Here is a 6,989-nt window from a genome sequence, read left to right as displayed (position 1 = left end):
TATAAAAATAATTCCTCAAGCTTAGTAAAATAATTATATTAAAAAAAATAGAACTTTTGTCTCTTTCAGACCCGTCTTCGAGTTCGGATCTCCATACAGGTTTGACCCTGATCCGGAACTCGGGGTGTTACATGGTTGTATCAGAGCTCTAGCCTTTAGATCTTGAATGTGACCGTGAATAAATTGTTTCTTATGTTGCTATGCATGCTTGTATGATTTGAATGTTGTATTGCTTGATTCATGTTAGTAGTTGTATTATGGCTTGGTGAAATCAACCAAGATGATAATTGAATCTACATACTTGATTTTAATTAATTCTAGCCCCACTAAAATCTAATGTGGACAATTGTGGTTTGAGTATTAGTGAATAGAGCTTTCTTATTAACTCTAGCCCCACATGAATCCAGGTAACCACGAGTCCTTTACATGTCCCACTAACCCCACTATCTGTATGCAACTGACAAAAATAAAGAAACAAACAAAAAAAAAAACTCGTAATTTTCATAACCCCTGTTTGATTTTATCTATCCTCTCAAAATTAATTCTTTACAATCACAATCTCAGTAGGTTGATCACAAACTGAGTAATTTTGGTATCTATTATTGTTCTCAGTAGGTTGATCACAAAAAGAAAACCATTCTACATAACATAAGTAAGAGCGAAAGCGAGAGAAAGTAACGAAGAACCATAGCACCCCAAATATATTCTTCTTCAAGCATCACCAGTTGTGGACGATGATCATGATATCGCGTATGGGTGATTTGGAGTAACTCCAATCTAATATTTTTTTAATCAATTTCCACCAAATTTATCAATCAGGATTTTTAATTTTCTGTCATTTGTATCTTTTAAATTGATTTGTTGCATGAACTTTTTATTACAGATACGAGGATGGACCAGTTGATGGATGATGTTATGATAAGTGGTAACTAAATATTTTTGCTTATATTTGATTGTAATTGTGATTGTGATATTGGTAGGAAATAGAAATTTGGTAAACACATTACCAACTGATATTTTTTGGGGGTAAAAAAGGTTGACGTTGATGATGACGAGAAAGAAAAGGAAAGACTATTAGAGAAGCCTATGGAATCAATCTGCTGAAATTGTAGTTAAGATAGCAGAAATTGCAGACATGATTTGGGGGAAGGAAACGATAGCTTACAACATAGGTTGAAGATATGTTGCATTCAAAGATTCACAGGGATTAGAGATTGCTATTCTTTCTTCCGTATGTTTGCTATTTTCCTTTCTCATTTTGTCATGACATTCATAGTTGAGCTAAATAGATGAATAAATGGTCTAGGGAGTGATATTTGTTAGTTGGTTCGGAGGAGAAAATTTTTGATGGGGGCAAATCTTGAAAGGGACATGGGAACCAATAAAAACCCGACATGTGTTTTTCATTTTTAGACGGTTTTTACCAAATTTAATTTAAGATTTTATACTACTATGTATGCTACCCTTCATTCAATTCCCTAAAAATCATGTTAATTATTCCAAACTAGTGTCTTGCCTCAGTTAGTTGTATCTTAATTGGTGCTGAAAATTTGAAGAGACGTGTCTCTCCTACTAATCTTTTGCCACAAGCCGATATCTAAGAGAATTAATTGAAATGGCCCTGCCAACACTTATCATCATTGGAATTTATTTTCGAAAATTTTAAAACACCAAAATGAGCTGCCTCAGTAGGAATTGGCATAATATTAAATCTCAAAACATATTGATTTGTCCTTTGGAGCAATATGTTTCCCCACCATGTCCTTCAAAACCATGTGCCTAAACTGGATGTCTTACTGCAAGCATCCCTAAAATGAGTTCTTTGATTTGATAAGTTCTAACAAAAACATTTATGCCAAGTTCATTTCCTGAACCTCCCGAATGCATCATTGAACTAAGATGGGTGCGTCACTTTCCACAGAACATCCTGGTAAACATCTCGCATCCTTGTCCTAACACGTTGCGGCTGCTGAATCAACTTTCTTTGGCAACTACTGCTAACTTTAATGTCCGCGGACACCTGAGTAGTTAGGGTTAGTGGCAGTAGCAGGTGTTATTTATATTTCTGCACAGTTTTTGCTCTTTAGACTCCTGATATTTGGTAAGAAAAAATTGCTCTTTCAATTCCTGATATGGGATAAGAAAATTTAGCTCACAATGTACACGGAAGAAGACTACCTGAGGAAACATTCCGAAGTGTCTTGACACACCTGCAACAGATGGACAAAAAACAGATATGGTGCCCAACACAAACAAACCAAAATAACAATGATCAAACTTCATTGGATTAAACTTCGAATGCCTTAGATTAAAGTGAAAACAAAATATATGTATTAACATCATGGTTATCCAACTTACTTTTAGATGAAATAATGTCATTCTAAAAGGAATTTTAATTCATGTTTTTCACTGAAGCAACCATAAAAAGTTTAAGAATCCATATCCGTCTTCAGTTCATCTAATAGCCAGCAACTGCATTGAAACAGTGAAATTTATAACCATTGGCTATTTGATTATGAAGACTAGAAAGGAAAGAATTGGTAGTTAATAGTGTACAAACTAATAGCCGCACCTTTGTTAAAAATTAATATGATATACTCCTACAGGTGTATACCCATAGACAGTCTTGGGCTGCCTGTTAGCATTACAGTTGTGCTAAATGAATTAGTTCTCCTACATGCTTTACCATGCAAACGTATTGGAAGGGCAAACCTAATATTGTAAAAATGATGCAGCTGATTATCCTTTCATGTCGATTTCCATCTATGGGAATCGAACCTACATCTCAAGTCAGAATGCCATGCGCTCCACCATTATGAGAACCCTCCACCAGATTTCCTGATCCAATTTATCAAAATTCATGTTTATTTGGTATAACCAAACTAATAAAATAAGAAAATATGGTGCTAACACTATCGTCGTTTTTTTAATATAAGCATATGAATACGTACCCATACTCCCTCTGAAATTTGCAGACAGTAAACTTCCATACTTACGAAAATTAGGCAGCAATGCGAACCTATATGCCACGCTTTTGTTCTTTTCACGCTTAATTTTTTTTTTTGATAGCACGAACGATGAGCTACACAGCATTCCAATTATTCCAAGATATTTAGTAACACAGATTTCCAGATCTTGTACCAAACTACAGAACTATAAAATGAGACAAACCTGAGCACCTTTTCATCTATGAAAATGTAAATATATAAGAGTGGGTCATGGTTTGATGTGTGCGGAGAGTGCTTACCAAGTCCAGGTACCTGATAATCATTAACAATTTTAAAGGTTCTTATACGTGTGGCCTACAAAGTTGATGTCCTCTGACGATCATCTGCAAGCAAGCAAAACATGACGAACAACATGTCAAAGTTCTCACTCGCACTTTCTGCAGCTCACATTCCAAATAGAAAATCAGGGAAAAATTTAAGGTACAACCTTGTTCACCAATAGTATCAAGATCGAAATCTAAGTAACGGCACAAAAAAAATTGCTCCACTACTTTCTACTACAAAGTTGCTAACGGAATCTGATATCTGCTTTATTAGGTTAGTACCAAACTTTTACTTGAGCTGCAACTACAAAGTTGCAAAAGGGGAGAAGTTCAAAGGAATCAAAACTAAAAGAAAGCACAAAATAAAAAAATATCCATCCTATGCTCCAGATATGGATTGCGAAAGTTAATATGCATCGTATCACCCAAATAATGATTGCAACAGTTAATATGCATCTTGATCCTAAATAATAACAGAAAATCCAATTAAGTAATTAACAATATAATTGATATGGTATTCTCTGTCTACATCTTGATATGGTTAATCCTTTAACTATAATGTTTTCCTCCATTTCTCTTAATCTCTCACACTTTCACTCTCTAGGCCTCCTAAACTTGTTAAAGCAATCAACCTATCCAAGTCTGCATCCTTTATTTGAGCCTTAAATATCCTCATCCATACCCAGAAAAACCGTAATGTTACTTTCATTAACTGAATGGAAGAGAAATAAACATATATATCTAAAGAATTTAAATTAAAGAATTTAGAAGTTTCATTTTGATTTTTCACCTAAATGACTGGGATTTGGATTTCTTATATGACCTATACTTTCATTCACCTCATCTCAGAGAAAAGGATCCAGCAATAGCTCTGCAGGAAGCAATCTATTGGAGCAGTAGGCAATCTATTGGATCCATCAACACAATCGTTTTATCTATCTGTAAACTTTAAGGATGCAGGATTTTTCCCTGCAAAGACACAATTATAGGTAGTTAATTCAGAACATGATGAAACTAATGTCAGATGCTATGCAATTGAGGAAACATATTAGTCACATGCCATGAGAACAATCAAAGCAATTATTTTTTTGTTTTCGCATATAAGAGAGCTCCAAATAAGAAACTCTATAACAAAAAATTTGAACAATATTACAATACTAACTAAAAGTTTACCAATTGAGAGTAATATCTTCATGCAAAATGCGATTAATCAACCCATAATGCCTCCTAAACTTGTTAAAGCAATCAACCTATCCAAGTCTGCATCCTCTATTTGAGCCTTAAATATCCTCACCCATACCCAGAAAAACCGTAATGTTACTTTCATTAACTGAATGGAAGAGAAATAAACATATATATCTAAAGAATTTGAATTAAAGAATTTAGAAGTTTCATTTTGATTTTTCACCTAAATGACTGGGATTTGGATTTCTTATATGACCTATACTTTCATTCTCCTCATTTCAGAGAAAAGGATCCAGCAATAGCTCTGCAATAAGCAATCTATTGGAGCAGTAGGCAATCTATTGGATCCATCAGCACAACCGTTTTATCTATCTGTAAACTTTAACGATGCAGGATTTTTCCCTGCAAAGACACAATTATAGGTAGTTGATTCAGAACATGATGAAACTAATGTCAGATGTTATGCAATTGAGGAAACATATTAGTCACATGCCATGAGAACAATCAAAGCAATTGTTTTTCTGTTTTCGCATGTAAGAGAGCTCCAAATGAGAAACTCTATAGCAAAAAATTTGAACAACATAACAATACTAACTAAAAGTTTACCAATTGAGAGTAATATCTTCATGCAAAATGCGATTAATCAACCCATAATGCAGAATATACAAAATTTAAGTAAACCCATATATCAATTATCATCAGAGTGACTAATTTAGTATCTTTATCTTAATCTCTAACAGCTAAAAATTGTAATTTCTTTTCAACTGAAAAATCTATCTGATCCCCAAAATAAAATCTTTGATAACAAAAAGAGAAACCCAGACTGTAATCATTGATAACCAATCACATACGGACCCATAGTCAAAAATCAAAAAATCAACCGTTATAAGAAAAAGCACATTGAATATTAGGAAATATGTTTAGTTACCTCATTGATTCTCTTTGCCTCATGGTAGGACTTGAAAGAGTACCTACGACTATGTCTAACTGCAAGTGCACAGTGTCACAATGTAACACAGGGCAAGCACAGGTCGATCCACAGGGACAAGGTGGGTGTAGATTTGAAACTATGGTTTTACTTAAACTGATTCTAAACAAGAAAGAGTAACCAAAATGGGGGTTGTTTTGATGTGTCTATACGACAAGGTGTTGGTGAGGATTACAACATAAAATAAATAAAAGTAAAAGATGCAACTAACACAGGGAGTAAACACTGAGAATGAAGGTACTAGGATTGTCGAATCCACCATTAACTCATACTATGTATTCAACTGATTATGATACTCTTGTCCTTTTAATAGATAAGGTAGAGGTGTCAAGTCTATTACTTACCTAAGGTGTTTCACCAATGGATGATTCAATCACAACTAGAATATCAATCCGGAGCACTAACTGTCTAATTAAGCACAACTAGTCAAGGGATTAACAATAGTCTCTAAAGCATGAGATGCAGCATAATCAACACTGTTTTATCCTGACTACAATGGATACATGGCATACACTGTGAAAGCAAAGCATTGACGTACTAAGATTGAAACTATCCTAACAATTTAAGCATTCAAGAGCAACAATTAGTATGAATAACACAACAAAAAGCTAAGGTTTCATCTAAACCCTAGTTATTGAATTATAACATAATAACACTACTGAAAACAAACATAAATTAGTACAGCTTGGTGCACCGGCTAATCCGGGCATCTAGGGCTGAGCTCTGTCTAACCCAGGCATACCCACACCCACACAATACCATGTTCTATTTATACCCAAAATTAGGGTTCTTAACAGTTTCCCCCAAAATTCTCAAATTAGGGTTTACATTGAAAATTAAAATTAAAGCTCACCCGTCTCTGCTTTTGTTGTGTCCTCTGTCGAACCCATCTCTCTTCTGCGTCTCTGATGCTCTTCCTCTGCTCCTATTGTTCCCTACTGATGCCCTAGCTAGGTGTTTTACAAACTCCACAGCTACGGTTTCACGGGATGTGAAATGGTCAAAATATCTAGCCTAGAGAGATGGTGGTGTTGTCGGGTGAAGAGATGGTGGTGGCAGTGATGGAGGTGACGGCGGCAGTGGCAGGGAATGGTGGTGGAGCAGTTCTCTGCAATTTGGGGAAGATGGAGTTTGGGGAAAAGAGAGAAGAGATCGATGGATTTTGGATTGGGGAGTGTTTGGTTGGGAAGAGGGTATTTGGTTCCTAGGGTGTGAGGCGGGGACATCAAGTTTGGATGATTGGTGATGAGAAGATGTTGGATGAAAAGATGAGGGAATGATCCAACGACGCTATGGAAAAGGGTGTGGAGGCGACCGTTAGATGTGAGATACATCAAAACTGACGGTCCAAGATGGAGTTAGGTGCTATAGTGTTAGACATGAACTTCAAAGCTCGATATACTCTGATGAAACGACCGTTAGATGATGGAATGGATCCAATCTGACGGCTGAAGGGAAAACGGGTTTGGGTTTGGATTTTAGGATATGGAAATGGGTGTGGGTTTAGGAAATAGGTTTGGGCTTAGACAATCTTGAGCCTACTTC

At 35.6% G+C, this 6,989-nt stretch overlaps 2 long non-coding RNA genes across 9 annotated transcripts; one reads left to right on the top strand and one right to left on the bottom strand.

Annotated features, from left to right (window-relative positions):
* The first annotated feature begins 468 nt into the window (after positions 1-468).
* LOC113343239 lies at positions 469-1,453 on the top strand. The gene is made up of 2 exons (XR_003357123.1): positions 469-750; positions 884-1,453. It is a non-coding gene; the product is annotated as an uncharacterized LOC113343239 (long non-coding RNA).
* Positions 1,454-1,610: 157 nt separating this feature from the next.
* On the bottom strand, positions 1,611-6,589 carry LOC113343190. Of its 8 annotated transcripts, none has more exons than XR_003357087.1 (7): positions 6,298-6,589; positions 4,680-4,858; positions 4,445-4,550; positions 3,248-4,240; positions 2,952-3,082; positions 2,359-2,838; positions 1,611-2,210 (listed from the first exon to the last, which is right to left on the bottom strand). It is a non-coding gene; the product is annotated as an uncharacterized LOC113343190 (long non-coding RNA). The 8 variants fall into 8 exon arrangements; XR_003357085.1 differs by having other exon boundaries at positions 1,611-2,472; positions 2,573-2,838; XR_003357084.1 differs by having other exon boundaries at positions 1,611-2,838; positions 3,248-3,331; positions 4,062-4,240.
* Between the last annotated feature and the right edge of the window lie 400 nt (positions 6,590-6,989).

This window comes from Papaver somniferum, unplaced genomic scaffold (assembly GCF_003573695.1).
Source record: "Papaver somniferum cultivar HN1 unplaced genomic scaffold, ASM357369v1 unplaced-scaffold_57, whole genome shotgun sequence".
Lineage (NCBI taxonomy): Eukaryota > Viridiplantae > Streptophyta > Magnoliopsida > Ranunculales > Papaveraceae > Papaver > Papaver somniferum.
The sequence above is the reverse complement of the archived record's forward strand: the minus strand, read 5'-3'. Positions and strand labels throughout refer to the sequence as shown.